General features: G+C 45.0%; 1 protein-coding gene across 1 annotated transcript in view; it reads left to right on the top strand.

The window, feature by feature from the left end:
- LOC126184493 (uncharacterized) overlaps positions 1-17,108 on the top strand; it is a 474,522-nt gene that overhangs the window by 60,339 nt on the left and 397,075 nt on the right. The gene's annotated exons all lie outside the window — the stretch shown is intronic.

Raw genomic sequence — 17,108 nt, 5'->3', positions numbered from 1 at the left:
ACGAATATTCGCATCCGTAATAGAGTTGCCAGTGCTTCTGTATCTCATGCGGATAACCAGCGTTCCGTTCCCGCTACTGATGAAATTTATTCCTTGTTAAGAGACCTGGAACAGGAAGCACTTAGTGTCATAAAGTCGATATAGAAGGTACTTGATGGTTAACTGGCAGTTCGAGTTTGACTTACTTACCGGTAGGAAAAACAGTATGCGTGTCTCTCCTTAGTAATGCCCGCCGTTGCTGTTGACAGAGGATGCCACAGTAGTGTGTCAGTGAGTACTCCATGAGGCCATATGCAGGAACCAGTGATATACGAACAGCAGACTTATCAGTGCCAATAAATGATGTATGAAAGGTAGCAGTGTTCCATAAACAGTGCAGAAATTATGCAGCAGGAAGGAGGAAAGGTAATGCCTTCGTGTATGATTGAGCCTTAAAGTCGATGATGTGCTACTACGACTGCTTATTAAACTAGAAATTATCGCCAAATGATCACAAAATGTTAGAGTCTACTTCCAGAGTGTTTCAAACCTTGAAATGCTATCAAAACTTAGCAAAATATTTTAATTTTATAGCTCTGTGTCGAGCAATGGGTATGAGACCTTAATTCGGAACTGCTGTTGCATTCACTGATATTATATTTAATTAAATTCGAAACTACAGATCTACAGCGGTGTCGAGCAATGAGTATGAGACCATAATTCGGAACTGCAGGTGCATTCACTGATATTCTGTTTCATTAGAATCGAAGATGCAGACTTGAGCGGAGAAACCCTTCACTGGCCATACCACTGAAGGCCTTTCCACGTCATGACAATTACTTTACTTTCGCCCAGGATTATTTAAAAAATTTATCTCCACATGACTGGATTAGACTACAAAATGAGAGCACATCATACCTAGAGCAAAAGGAGCGTTATAAAATCTCTCACGGATACATACTGCTACTGGCACTGACTTCGACCTGGACCATCACTGCTCGAAAAATTCACTTACATGAGTTTTTCGAACGCTGCAGGGCATGATACTACCATAGATGATTACGCTTCATCATGAGAATCTCTGTTTGAAACTGCTAATTTAAGTTCAATAATGTAGATTAAAGATTTTTCTCATACCATTTTGTGTCCTCTCAGCTGTGTTATTTGCTTTATTACCTTCTAGCAGTTTGTAAGAAGTTACACCTTCACTTTCAGGAACTATAGCTCTGTTATAGATATGATTTCCACCAAAAGTAGTCTAGTAGTAGTCTAGTAGTCAGCTTCAGACTGAAAGGAACGTTCGAATACGTCACTGCCAAGTAACATTGCTCGGTGAAACTAGGACTATATGTAGAAAGAAGTGTTACAGAACAGTGCAGTACAGCTCAGCACATTATAGAAAGCAACTGACACAAATACGCAATGAGATTAAGATAAAAGACACTTTTATTCAAAGACTATAATTACACTGTCACTGAATTATGATGATCGCCTCACATTGCGGAAGATTATTAATAGGCTGTGTGATCACCACGGACGGAGATGCGTACTGTGCAACGTGTTTCCATGCGAGACACATATTTGGATGGAGCTCTCGGGGTAGGGCGTTCTATTTCTCCACTAGCGCAGTTGACAGCTGCTGGATGGTCGTCAGTGCACGTACACGTAAGAGTTCCCAATGCAAGCCACACGTAATTGAAGCGATTTAAGTCGGTAGGACTGACATACACGACCATTTTCCGAATATTTCCTCGTTCTAAGAGTTGCTCCAACTGCCCTTTCAATTGCGGACGTACATTGCCGTCCATAAAAATGCATTCAGGGTAGAATGCACGGCTGAAAAGACGCACATGGCGAAGGAGTATAGTGTCACAATAATTTTGACTGGTGAGTGTACCGTGTTCGAAGATTCGAAGGTAAATACGCCGAGGCTACATAACGCCTCAATTATAACACGTGGATCACCAAAACAAACATGTTCAGCTATGCTGGATCTGTCCTCAAATGGCGACAGGTCGGAACACTTAATGCGCTCAGGAATATTGTCGAACATAATCATTTTGGCAGTCGACGTTCCAGGGCGTGGAGAGGCACAATTTTGCATCGGTGTATCTTTGAACACGGTACACTCACCGGTCAACGTAACTCCTTCCCACAGTTTTGGGGGTGCATTCGGCTGTGACGTCATTCCTATGAACGACACTGTGCTACCGCATCCAACAGCACGGGTTGAGGAGCTCGTGGGACGAGAGGATAGTCGCCGAATGGTCCGGCCTGCCCATCCTGCGACTTAAATTCCATCGATCCCGTGCGGGATGCGTTGGAGAGACTTATTGCAGTACGACGACATGCGCCAACGACCATCCAGCATTTGTGAACCGCGCTTGTTGGGGATTGAGACGCCCTACCACAGGAACTCCTACATGGGAACGCATTGTAGATCATTCATCTCTGTCCATGGTGATCACATATCCTATTGACGACTATGTTCTGCCTTTTTGGAATCTCCAACGGACCAACATAAATCGTTGTAAGTTCAGTGTAATTCGTGTCTTTGATTAGAAATGCCATTTCTGATGGTCTCACTGCTTATTTCTTTAAATTAACTCCTGTGCTATACTCTAGAAGTTCTTTCTTTGTATAGTCCAAATGTCATCGAGCTGGACACTGTCACAACACTCGAAAGTCACATTCGTCCTTACATTTTTACGAGAAATCCGAAACATGATCCGACTTGGTGTTTACCGTAACTTCAAAATATTTTCAGCAGTGCAGTTGCCGGGTACATCTCACGCTTTGCCCTGATTCCTGATTCTGAACGTTTATAGCTGTATACGGAGATCCGAACTCCACGTTGCAGGTGTCGATAAGATACAAGATATAGCACTGCCCTCTAATACTGCGGCGATTTGGTGGATAAGACTATGGACACGTAAGTCATGATTACCGTTCGGGCCCATTATTGTAGGAGAATGCCGGAATGGTTCCTTTAAATAGGCCTTCGGCTATTTTCTTCTGTTTCAATTTCCAACTGACGTGAGATCCTGTCTCTGATGACTCCGATTTCAACAAGTACTGTAATCTCCTTTTCTCACCAATATCGGCAGTGAAACAAACCAGTAACCGTAATGATGAATGTATGACCACAGAAAGGCATATCTTCGAGCTGCGGACTTCATTTTTGATACAATTAGGAATATTCAGAACCCATTTAAACAATAATATCCAAAGGTAAACATAACTAAGAAATTCTTTTGCAACTCTCCTGTGACGAATGTCGGAGGGATTGTATTGACAAGATAACGCCTAATGGGAAGGTAATTATGAGCAAAAGAAACGCACATTTAAAAAGTACCAAAATTAAAAATCTCTCCCACAACAACGAAAGCGTTAAAAAAGAATGTGATTACCCTCAGCGTCCACACATTCTTCAAAGGGACTTTCCATTTTCTATGTTGCGCTGTTCAAGAACTTTATAGGCAGAAAAGAAAGAAAACTCGAGTTCAACGTCCTGTCGACGACGATGATATTAGAAACAGGATAGGATGGGCGAAGAAATCTGCCGTGGCCTTCGAAAAGAATCGTAATTCGTATCCAGTCGTTTACTGAAATCAGGAAAAGCCAAAATTTTGATGGCCGGACGATGACTGGAACCGCCGTCCTCCCTAATCCGAATATGACGTTTTACGGCTGTGCCGTCTCGGCCAGTAACTGCGCTGGCAGTCGGTCCCATTGATCAGTAAGAATAGTGCGGAAGTCTGGAAGTTCCTCTCCCACCATCATCCCAAACTTGCTCTACTAGACTGAGATCGACAACGGTCTAATCTAACAGTTTCTTTCCATTTCACGCAATTATTAGTAATACTTTGCAATTACTTATGAACAGAGTCAAAGGCTCTCCATCATTGATCAGCTGCAGGTGTTGCTGCATTTCGAACAATTTTCTAGTGTTGCAACTTCCTTAAAAGCAATAGCATCATCCGTGAACAGTCTCATGGAGGTTCTGATCTTATTCGTCAGTTCATTTGTACATGTAGTCAACGTTAATGGTCCTACAACAATCCTTTTGAGCAAAGATAATGGTTTAAGCTATTAAACCTTACTTTACTGTGAACCAAATTCGTGCAAGTGTTCATTTCATTAATTTCTGTCGCGCTTGTCCAGTACATGGCTCAATTAACGAATACAATCGGTGAGAGGCATGTTCTGGGTTGTTCACTTCGACGACAGAAATGAAATGGAAAAATCCAAGGGCTTAATAGTTTAGGATTTGCTATTTCTGCCACAAAAGTAGCTGCATACTTAAATAATACACGTAGCTTGTTTCCATTCATTGAAATTATGTCATTACTTATGTTAAATCGTCTTCAAAAATCAGAAGATAATAATTAGAATTATGTTTATGACTCTGAGAATATTAACCTCAGTAACACAGCACGTGGAAGAAACCTGCAGTGAGCAGTCCATTTAGAAGAAGTAATCACATATACTGTATAAAAAATCACTATCGTCTGATGAATCTGGCTTTAACACAAGGAGCGCACTATCCTCAGATAAATCTAACCTTAACACAAAGAGCGGTGAAATCAAAACCTACGAAAGTCTTTAAACATCTATTCTCTGTAAACAGTAACCCAGTTCAAAATGAAGTTGTTCCCCCTTTAGCAAAGACATTATTGGCTAGAAATGAGGCGCTGGTGAGATACTCGGGTCATGTTCTGGAGGACGGCGTTTCAGACCTGTGTCTGGCCATCCAAATGTAGGTTTTCGTCATTTCCTGAAATAGTCTCTCAGACAAAAAAAAATGGAAAAAACCGACGCACCACGAAGAAACTATCCCAACTGGGCGGAAACCGGTGTATGTTACGTACACATACGTACAAACAAACGGTTAGAAATTCAGAAAATTACGATAATTAATTCAAGAGAGAGAGCTTTACAAATTTAGTTAACCAATAACGTGATGGGGCACCTCTGGCTTTTATGCAAGCAGTTAGACGGCTTTTCAGTCATTGACAGAGTTGTCGGATGTCCTTGTGAGCGATATCGTGCCATATTCTGTCCAACTGGCGAAATAGATCTTCAAAATCCTGACTGGTTGGATGGCACTGCCAATAATGCTCCAAGAGTTCTCAACTGGGGAGGGATCTACGAATCTTGCTGGCCAAGGAAAGTTTTGGCAAGCAGGAAGACAGGAAGTAGAAACTCTCACCGTGTGCAAGTGGGAATTATTTTGCTGAAATGTACTCCCAGTATCGTTTTCCAAGAAGGCCAAGAAAACGGAACGTGTAATATCGTTGACGTACCACTATGTTGCAATGGTGACGTGGATGACAACCAAAGGGGTCGATCTAGGAGCAGACAAGATACTCCAGAACATGACAACTGGTCGTCGGGAAGTACACTCCTGGAAATGGAAAAAAGAACACATTGACACCGGTGTGTCAGACCCACCATACTAGCTCCGGACACTGCGAGAGGACTGTACAAGCAATGATCACACGCACGGCACAGCGGACACACCAGGAACCGCGGTGTTGGCCGTCGAATGGCGCTAGCTGCGCAGCATTTGTGCACCGCCGCCGTCAGTGTCAGCCAGTTTGCCGTGGCATACGGAGCTCCATCGCAGTCTTTAACACTGGTAGCATGCCGCGACAGCGTGGACGTGAACCATATGTGCAGTCGACGGACTTTGAGCGAGGGCGTATAGTGGGCATGCGGGAGGCCGGGTGGACGTACCGAGGAATTGCTCAACACGTGGGGCGTGAGGTCTCCACAGTACATCGATGTTGTCGCCAGTGGTCGGCGGAAGGTGCACGTGCCCGTCGACCTGGGACCGGACCGCAGCGACGCACGGATGCACGCCAAGACCGTAGGATCCTACGCAGTGCCGTAGGGGACCGCACCGCCACTTCCCAGCAAATTAGGGACACTGTTGCTCCTGGGGTATCGGCGAAGACCATTCGCAACCGTCTCCATGAAACTGGGCTACGGTCCCGCACACCGTTAGGCCGTCTTCCGCTCACGCCCCAACATCGTGCAGCCCGCCTCCAGTGGTGTCGCGACAGGCGTGAATGGAGGGACGAATGGAGACGTGTCGTCTTCAGCGATGAGAGTCGCTTCTGCCTTGGTGCCAATGATGGTCGTATGCGTGTTTGGCGCCGTGCAGGTGAGCGCCACAATCAGGACTGCATACGACCGAGGCACACAGGGCCAACACCCGGCATCATGGTGTGGGGAGCGATCTCCTACACTGGCCGTACACCACTGGTGATCGTCGAGGGGACACTGAATAGTGCACGGTACATCCAAACCGTCATCGAACGCATCGTTCTACCATTCCTAGACCGGCAAGGGAACTTGCTGTTCCAACAGGACAATGCACGTCCGCATGTATCTCGTGCCACCGAACGTGCTCTAGAAGGTGTAAGTCAACTACCCTGGCCAGCAAGATCTCCGGATCTGTCCCCCATTGAGCATGTTTGGGACTGGATGAAGCGTCGTCTCACGCGGTCTGCACGTCCAGCACGAACGCTGGTCCAACTGAGGCGCCAGGTGGAAATGGCATGGCAAGTCGTTCCACAGGACTACATCCAGCATCTCTACGATCGTCTCCATGGGAGAATAGCAGCCTGCATTGCTGCGAAAGGTGGATATACACTGTACTAGTGCCGACATTGTGCATGCTCTGTTGCCTGTGTCTATGTGCCTGTGGTTCTGTCAGTGTGATCATGTGATATATCTGACCCCAGGAATGTGTCAGTAAAGTTTCCCCTTCCTGGGACAATGAATTCACGGTGTTCTTATTTCAATATCCAGGAGTGTATGTCGGGCGACAGACAGGTTGGCATTCCATCGCTCTTCAGGGCATCTGCAGACAAGTCTTCGGTCTGGAATCACATCGAGTAGTGTAAATTTGTCTTCAGGAGAGTATCCCGTTTCGAACTGAGCCCCGATAACCAGCGAAGATGTGTCTGGAGACGCCCTGAAAAGTGAACGGATACCAATCTGTGTGTCATTCGCCAAACTGCGCGACAACTGGGGGTGGTGGTCTGGGCCACTTTCTTTTTTCGTAGCAGGACCCTTTGGATTGTCATCCGTGGTACCTTTAGAACACAGCGGAACGTCGACGATGTTCTACGCCCTGTTCTGTTGCCCTTCATAATAAGCCATCCTGGGCGTATATGCTATGATGTTAGGGCCCCCGGCACACGATGAGAATTTCTGCTGCTTGTCTTCGTGCTTTCCAAACCCTACCTTGGCCAGCAAGGTCGCCTGGTCTGTCCGTAGCTGGGAACGTTTAGAACAGCATGGGCAGCGCCCTCCAACCAGCACCCGATTCTGCCGATCTAGCACGCCAAAACTCGTCTAAGCCCACCACACCCTGTGCTGGATCATCGGCGGCAGTCACGGCTTTCGGTTCTGCTATGCGCACCAGCCATGCGACGTTTTGTCCCCTGTGGTGCGGGAAATGTCAGTGTGGCCCAGAGTCCAACCCTGGATCGCTGGCTTTGCTAGTGCTAGCGGCGTGACGCTACCCGGTGTCAGGAAGCTCGGAGGATCCTACTTCGTGCCTAAGACCATGAGGTGGTGGCAGGATCCCGATGACAGGTGGCAGAGTGTAGAACAGCTGAGTGTCGAGGCGGTCTGGCAGCAGTTCGCAGCTCGATACCCGGTGGCGGTGCTGTCTGATGCTTCATAGGTACGCTATTAACTTCACTGCAGCGATTAATACTTTCTGGTCCTTCCATATGTCTAATTGCTGGCCTCGGGGGACGTAAATAGGGCATACTAGCGGTTGACCATGTGGACTGAACACCACTGCCACATTCCTCCATCTCGAAAAAGCCTCTTCTACATCTACATCTACAGCCATATTCCGCAAGCCACCTGACGGTGTGTGGCGGAGGGTACCTTGAGTACCTCTATCGGTTCTCCCTTCTATTCCAGTCTCGTATTGTTCGTGGAAAGAAGGATTGTCGGTATGCCTCTGTGTGGGCTCTAATCTCTCTGATTTTCTCCTCATGGTCTCTTCGCGAGATATACGTAGGAGGGAGCAATATACTGCTTGACTCTTCGGTGAAGGTATGTTCTTGAAACTTTGACAAAAGCCCGTACCGAGCTACTGAGCGTCTCTCCTGCAGAGTCTTCCACTGGAGTTTATCTATCATCTCCGTAACGCTTTCGCGATTACTAAATGATCCTGTAACGAAGAGCGCTGCTCTCCGTTGGATCTTCTCTATATCTTCTATCGACCCTATCTGGTACGGATCCCACACTGCTGAGCAGTATTCAAGCAGTGGGCGAACAAGCGTACTGTAACCTACTTCCTTTGTTTTCGGATTGCATTTCCTTAGGATTCTTCCAATGAATCTCAGTCTGGCATCTGCTTTACCGACGATCAATATTATATGATCATTCCATTTTAAATCACTCCTAATGCGTACTCCCAGATAATTTATGGTATTAACTGCTTCCAGTTGCTGACCTGCTATTTTGTAGCTAAATGATAAAGGATCTATCTCTCTGTGTATTCGCAGCACATTACACTTGTCTACATTGAGATTCAATTACCATTCCCTGCACCATGCGTCAATTCGCTGCAGATCCTCCTGCATTTCAGTACAATTTTCCATTGTTACAACCTCTCGATACACCACAGCATCATCTGCAAAAAGCCTCAGTGAACTTCCGATGTCATCCACAAGGTCATTTATGTATATTGTGAATATCAACGGTCCTATGACACTCCCCTGCGGCACATCTGAAATCACTCTTACTTCGGAAGACTTCTCTCCATTGAGAATGACATGATGCGTCCTGTTATCTAGGAACTCCTCAATCCAATCACACAATTGGTCTGATAGTCCATATGCTCTTACTTTGTTCATTAAACGACTGTGGGGAACTGTATCGAACGCCTTGCGGAAGTCAAGAAATACGGCATCTACCTGTGAACCCGTGTCTATGGCCCTCTGAATCTCGTGGACGAATAGCGCGAGCTGGGTTTCACATGACCGTCTTTTTCGAAACCCATGCTGGTTCCTACAGAGTAGATTTCTAGTCTCCAGAAAAGTCATTATACTCTTCACATAGTACGGAAGTTCTTTGCTGGTGTGGTCTGTGTCCTGGGTGGTTGTTGACTTGCGATAGTACGTTGGATCAGTAGTGGCTGCTCGGTGAAGTGTGTTTCTATCAGCACAGCTCCTTGACTTGCGACGTTGAGTGGCCCGATCTCGGGACACCGGCTACCGACATTGGCGTTCGTTTCCGCTGTTGCACTTCATATTTCGTACTTTGTTTGTGAAGTTGTACACGTAGTAAGATTTATTCGTACTGTATGACTTCACTTGTGATGCATTTTAAGTGCACTGACTATTACAGCAAAGATATATTCATATACCCAGATAATACAACCGTAAACCATCTTATTTACTGGTGATTCGTTGCCTTCGGTACATCTGGAAGCGCGGAAAAGCAATGAGGCTTTCATTTCATTTTTACAGCGCAACTATGTGTGAAGCATCGTATTAGAGCTTTATAGCAAGCATTAAAGTTGGCGAAACACCACGAGTAATTGGCACTTAGATGCACCATAGCTAAGCAATAAACGGAATTGCATGAACGCGGTGGAGCACATCCGCCCGCAATAGACAGCCTCACCTGGAGCACGATTCATCTCTACTGCTGTGGTAGTGCACCGCATATAGCGGCCGCTACCATAAACTTCGAATGAAATCTGTGAGACTTGGGAAACATCATTTGCAGCAAATATTATAATTCTTATAAAATCTTCTTGGAAAGCTCTCATATCTTCAAAGATACGTTATGAGACAAATGCCAACTGATGTTTAAACGAAATGAGAGAGATCAGGACTCCTTAAGCACTCAAAAATTAAAATATTCCAGAGAATTTAGGTTCCTGGGAAAAATTAAATGTTTTAAATCACTTGAGGATAAATTATTATAAAATTATTTTGTATTTAAATAACTGAAACATTTTATATTTTGTAAAACAGAACTATTTTTATGAAAACAATTTCCCTTTGGCATGTGTGTAGCCCATTTATACGGCATTCTAGTCCGGCTCCAAGGAACAGCCCTCTATAAATATCGGTACTGGTTGTACTCCAGATGCAGAACACAACTCTAGCACTATGGGCACCTTGCATCAGTCAACTCACGTAGACCTCCGTGCTCGACCATGACGAGTTTGATGAAATTTTATGTGTATATTATCACATGCCCAATGAACATTGGTAAACTTTTAAGTTCGTCGAAGCAGTACTGCCAGAGATATAGCCACTTGTTTGACTCCATGCGAGATTTCGCGCAGACCGAGCGTGAATTTCCGGCGACATCCTTGATTGTCGAGCAGGAAATGTTCCAAAATTAGGCTATTTGACATGGTATAACCCCGTTGTGAAATGATGTTACCGTCACAAAGGGAAGTAGTGAGCGTTAAAACTTAATTGTGATTCGTCGCTATAACGATACGAGCTACAGCGACTACATAGACCTGTTTTTATTTGCTAGTCTTTCAACTTCCTGTACCCCTTTTGGACTGTTCATGTGATTTTAATCTGTTGTTTCGAGTGTTATGTTGGGATTTTGTCACGACAACCAACCGCACCTTGAAAGCTGCGTATTCGTCTTTGTGTCAAGTCTTTGTACTTGCATTTTGGTGTGTAACGCCACCAGTTGGCTGTATCTAAACTCTAGTAGAGAAATTACGGATATAAAAGTAACATATAAGAACCGCCTGTGATTCAGCCCTTCGTTACAAAACAAATGAATGTGTGATTAGGGTATAAAGTTATATTTAGGCCAGTGTCATTGTAGGGGCAGAGCAGAAGCACGTGGATGGAAAAAGGCCGTATTCTTCCATGTTGCGTCAGATGAAACACACGTTAAAATTTGATCATTTTGCCAAAAGGGAAGGATTCTGGAGCATCACAGAAACAACTGGCCGGATTAGGTATACAGAGAGAGTCGAAAAATTAAGTATCACCAGAATGAACTAAAAACACATCTTCTGAAAAAAAAAATCTACAAGTTCAATCATCCACGTTGTTCGTTTCAAATATTTTCGGATGCATCTGCGATATCGTAAGTTTGTTCCCACTGAAACGAATAGTAAGAAGGTTTTTCGCTAAGTAACGTACAGAACTTTTTAACAGATATATTATTTACAGACATCGCTAAGAACTTCACTTTTTCAAATGGAATGTGTAAAAATCTGTTACTGGAAGAGCACTGGAATACTACTCAGAGAGCAAGGAGCAAGCCTGAACCGAGCAGAACAATCGAAATAGATGTACCGGCAGCTGTTCCTCATAATCCACATGTTGACCCCGGAGGGTATTCACACTGCCTCTGAAAATCGTCAGCCCATCGTTGTTGCCATTTTGCGCGATAGCAGTTTCCTTGCATATCACGTAACACTTCAGCAGGAGATAGGCAATAGCAGTAGCAGCTGCTGTATGAAACTCTATTCCTCCGTTTTAATGCATCATCAGGACAATAAGATCTTTCTTCAAAGAACCCCCTTTATCTTTAAGTTACCTTTACAAGCCATGGTAAGCTTAATGTAAGAAATACGCATTGCTGGACAACTGAGAATGGGCACAGTCTGAGGCTGGTTAAGCATCAGAAGCACTGAAGCGTGATAGACTGGTGTGGTGTTAGTGGTGGCTAGGTGATTGGTCTTTACTGCATGAAGAAATCTTAACGGGTAAAATATACATGCAATTTCTTACCAAAGTGCTACCGGTTCTCCTAAAGGAAGAACCACATGAAATAAGTAGACGCACGTGGTATCTGCACGATAGTATCCGGCTCACTATTTGCTCATACTCTATGGTAATAATTAAAGTGCGGCTACTCTCTGAGGTCCAGTGTGGGCTATAATTATCATATAGCAATGAAACTTGGTACACATGCTAATGCGTTAACGCGGAACCAATTTACGCTGAAAAACGTAGGCCCCATTTTGGGCAACAGGTGCGAATCTGGCGCTGTACAGCATCTCGACGACGTCTCCTGTTCTCATACTGAACAAATTATGTAAGCGGCGGTTAGAAATAAAATCGACATTATACCTTTCTCACTTGTTTGATCTTTTCTGCCGACATCCCGTTCCTAATCTGTAACATTATAAAATATTTCTATGTGTCCTTCTTCCACTCACAGCGCCAGATTTGCATCTGGTGGCCAAAATTGGAACTAATTTTTCCAGCATAAATTGGCTCCGCGTTATTGCTGTAGCATAAGTATACATCGTAAGTTTCGCTGCCATACGTTGATTATAATTTACACTTAACCTTTGTGAGTAGCTGCACTATAATTCGAACCACCCAGTAGTTAGGGATGGTCTCACGCATCTCTTCCTGGTCGCTAAATAAGATATTAAGGCGCTATCAGATTGTCTGCAAGTTCGCCTGATTTGACGCCAGAGGTTTTTTTTATCTGGGATAAATTCAAAATGAAGTCCACGATTTCCGACAACCCAAGAGCATTTAAAACACTGCATTGTTGTACAATGACATTAAATAAATCTTTTCATTCTGTTCTGAAGTCCTTACAACAACTACAGAAAATTTACGCCTACGTCACACTCGGCAAGCCTACCTCATAGTGTGTGGGGAAGGATACCTTTAGTACCACCTTTAGTACTACCCGAAAGTCGAGACTGGCGTGTGGGAGGAATGACTGTTGGTTCTAATGTCTCGAATTTTCTAGTCATGGTCATTATGCGAGATGTATGAGGGAGGAAGTAATACACTGTGCTGCTCTTCCCGAGGAATGCTCTCTCGAGTTTTCAGTGCCAAACCGGTTCTTGATGCACAACGTCTCTCTTTTAACGTCTGCCAAAGGAGTTTTTTGAGCATATCGGTGACGCTCTCATGCCGACTGAACGATCCTGTGACGAAACGCACCGCTTCTCGTTGGATCTTCTCTCTCTCTCTCTTCTATCAGTCCTACCCTGTAAGGATCCCATACTAATGCTTGATACTCAAGAATCTGTCGGACAAGGGCCGTATAAGCCACTTCCTTCGTCGATGTGTTACACGCTCCTAAGATTCTTCCTTCTAATCTCAGTCTAGCATCTGCTTCCTGTACTGTATGTTTTACGTGGTCATTACACTTAAGGTCCCTCCGGATAGTTACTCATAGATATTTACGGTAGATACTGTTTCCAGCAGTTTTTCATCAGTAGTGTCGTTGTACAGTAGTGGCTTTGTTTTACTACACTCCTGGAAATGGAAAAAAGAACACATTGACACCGGTGTGTCAGACCCACCATACTTGCTCCGGACACTGCGAGAGGGCTGTACAAGCAATGATCACACGCACGGCACAGCGGACACACCAGGAACCGCGGTGTTGGCCGTCGAATGGCGCTAGCTGCGCAGCATTTGTGCACCGCCGCCGTCAGTGTCAGCCAGTTTGCCGTGGCATACGGAGCTCCATCGCAGTCTTTAACACTGGTAGCATGCCGCGACAGCGTGGACGTGAACCGTATGTGCAGTTGACGGACTTTGAGCGAGGGCGTATAGTGGGCATGCGGGAGGCCGGGTGGACGTACCGCCGAATTGCTCAACACGTGGGGCGTGAGGTCTCCACAGTACATCGATGTTGTCGCCAGTGGTCGGCGGAAGGTGCACGTGCCCGTCGACCTGGGACCGGACCGCAGCGACGCACGGATGCACGCCAAGACCGTAGGATCCTACGCAGTGCCGTAGGGGACCGCACCGCCACTTCGCAGCAAATTAGGGACACTGTTGCTCCTGGGGTATCGGCGAGGACCATTCGCAACCGTCTCCATGAAGCTGGGCTACGGTCCCGCACACCGTTAGGCCGTCTTCCGCTCACGCCCCAACATCGTGCAGCCCGCCTCCAGTGGTGTCGCGACAGGCGTGAATAGAGGGACGAATGGAGACGTGTCGTCTTCAGCGATGAGAGTCGCTTCTGCCTTGGTGCCAATGATGGTCGTATGCGTGTTTGGCGCCGTGCAGGTGAGCGCCACCATCAGGACTGCATACGACCGAGGCACACAGGGCCAACACCCGGCATCATGGTGTCGGGAGCGATCTCCTACACTGGCCGTACACCACTGGTGATCGTCGAGGGGACACTTAATAGTGCACGGTGCTTCCAAACCGTCATCGAACCCATCGTTCTACCATTCCTAGACCGGCAAGGGAACTTGCTGTTCCAACAGGACAATGCACGTCCGCATGTATCCCGTGCCACCCAACGTGCTCTAGAAGGTGTAAGTCAACTACCCTGGCCAGCAAGATCTCCGGATCTGTCCCCCATTGAGCATGTTTGGGACTGGATGAAGCGTCGTCTCACGCGGTCTGCACGTCCAGCACGAACGCTGGTCCAACTGAGGCGCCAGGTGGAAATGGCATGGCAAGCCGTTATACAGGACTACATCCAGCATCTCTACGATCGTCTCCATGGGAGAATAGCAGCCTGCATTGCTGCGAAATGTGGATATACACTGCACTAGTGCCGACATTGCGCATGCTCTGTTGCCTGTGTCTATGTGCCTGTGGTTCTGTCAATAAAGTTTCCCCTTCCTGGGATAATGAATTCACGGTGTTCTTATTTCAATTTCCAGGAGTGTATGTATGCACGTGACATTTATTTGCGTTCAAGGTGATCAGCTAGAGCTTGCACCATTCATCACTCATCTGAGATCTTTCTGCAAATTGACACTGTTTTCTCGAGTTTGTACTTTGTTATAGACAACCGCATCACCTGTGAACAGTCTTAAAGAGAATTCTACGCGTTCCATTAGATAATTTATATACATGGTGAAGAATAATAGTCTTCGCATACTTCCTTGGGGTACACCGGAAATTACCTTTACATCCGTCGACTCTTTTCCGTTAAGAGCGAAGTGTTGAGTTCTATTTTCAATAAAGTCTGGAATCCAGTCGCAAATATAATATTTTTTCCCAGTAAACTACTGTCTGGAAACATAAATATTGTAACAACTACAGAGGTATCTCTTTAATCAGCGTTGTGGGTAAAATCTTCTCAGGTATTGTTGAAAGGAAAGTGCGAGTATTAGTTGAGGACCAATTGAATGAAAATCAGTGTGGGTTTAGTCCTCTTAGAGGTTGTCAGGACCAGATCTTTAGCTTATGGCAAATAATGGGGAAGTGTTGTGAATTGAACAGGAAATTGTATCTATGCTTTATGGATCTAGAAAAGGCATATGACCGGGTTCCTAGGAGGAAGTTATTGCCTGTTCTAAGAGATTATGGAATAGGAGGCAAACTTTTGCTAGCAATTAAAGGTCTTTACATGGATAGTGAGGCAGCAGTTAGAGTTGACGGTAAATTGAGTTCATGGTTCAGAGTAGTTTCAGGCGTAAGACAAGGCTGCAACCTGTCTCCACTGTTGTTCATATTATATATATGGATCATATGTTGAAAACAATAGACTGGCTGGGTGAGATTAAGATGTGTGAACACAAAATAAGCAGTCTTGCATATGCGGATGACTTGGTTGTGATGGCAGATTCGATTGAAAGATTGCAAAGTAATATTTCAGAGCTAGATCAGAAATGTAAGGACTATGGTATGAAGATTAGCATCTCCAAAACGAAAGTAATGTCAGTGGGAAAGAGATATAAACGGATTGAGTGCCAAATAGGAGGAACAAAGTTAGAACAGGTGGACAGTTTCAAGTATTTAGGATGCATATTCTCACAGGATGGCAACATAGTGAAAGAACTGGAAGCGAGGAGTAGCAAAGCTAATGCAGTGAGTGCTCAGCTACGATCTACTCTCTTCTGCAAGAAGGAAGTCAGTACCAAGACTAAGTTATCTGTGCACCGTTCAATCATTCGACCAATTTTGTTGTATGGGAGCAAAAGCTGGGTGGATTCAGGTTACCTTATCAACAAGGTTGAGGTTACGGATATGAAAGTAGCTAGGATGATTGCAGGTACTAGTAGATGGGATCAATGGCAGGAGGGTGTCCACAATGAGGAAATCAAAGAAAAACTGGGAATGAACTCTATAGATGCAGCAGTCAGGGCGAACAGGCTTAGATGTTGGGGTCATGTTACACGCATGGGAGAAGTAAGGTTACCCAAGAGACTCATGGGTTCAGCAGTAGAGGGTAGGAGGAGTCGGGGCAGACCGAGGAGAAGGTACCTGGATTCGGTTAAGAATGATTTTGAAGTAATAGGTTTAACGTCAGAAGAGGCACCAATGTTAGCACTGAATAGGGGATCATGGAGGAACTGTATAAGGGGGGCTATGCTCCAGACTGAACGCTGAAAGGCATAATCAGTCTTAAATGATGATGATGATGATGATTATGAGTAAACTACTGTGCGGTTCAGTGTCAAACGTCTTACTGAAGTCGGAAGACAACAAACGTCTAGTGCACTAGACGGCAGGGATTCTGAACACTCGATGATACAAACAGCGTTGTTTATGATCATATTATTTTGCAGTTTCCTTTTTGTTGCTGTTTCTCACATAATTTCACATTGTACATGTGTGTCTTGGCATTGGGTGCATGACGGGAAATGATTGTTTAACAGTCCTCACACCTCAACACTCTGTTTTACAAATCCATTCAGTTTTTGGCATGTGGCTTTCTTTCGAGGCTCTGGCCGGAAAGAGAGCGAAAATGTTACCGTTGTTAACTGGTTGTAATCTTTAAGTGCCACGTCCTATGCCTTCCATTTGATGTGTCGGTCCTACCACTAGGATAGTAAGATTAGTATCAGTTTACTAGGATCCAAGTAGCATTAGTATCAATTTGAAATTTAACTCTTTTCCGCTATTCCCATCTTGTAGGTGAAATCTCTTAGTTGGAGCGCTCCAGAAGCCTCCAGCGAACGTTCCATGTAACAACAGTTTCATTTTAAAGAGTGATGTAGATACAGATATCACTGTAATTAATAAAGCTACGATAAGAGAATGTACTTAATTTAGGGAGGTCTTTATAACAATTCATTTTGGTGAAACATAATTACGATATCTTAGGTTAAGGAAATATCTGAACTGAACACGTTAGCTGACAGAATTATGCTTCTGCACTACTAAATAAATAAATAATGTTCTTGTTGCTATTAACTGCTAGTTTGCTACAAG

Source organism: Schistocerca cancellata, chromosome 4 (genome assembly GCF_023864275.1).
Source record: "Schistocerca cancellata isolate TAMUIC-IGC-003103 chromosome 4, iqSchCanc2.1, whole genome shotgun sequence".
NCBI lineage: Eukaryota > Metazoa > Arthropoda > Insecta > Orthoptera > Acrididae > Schistocerca > Schistocerca cancellata.
The sequence above is the reverse complement of the archived record's forward strand: the minus strand, read 5'-3'. Positions and strand labels throughout refer to the sequence as shown.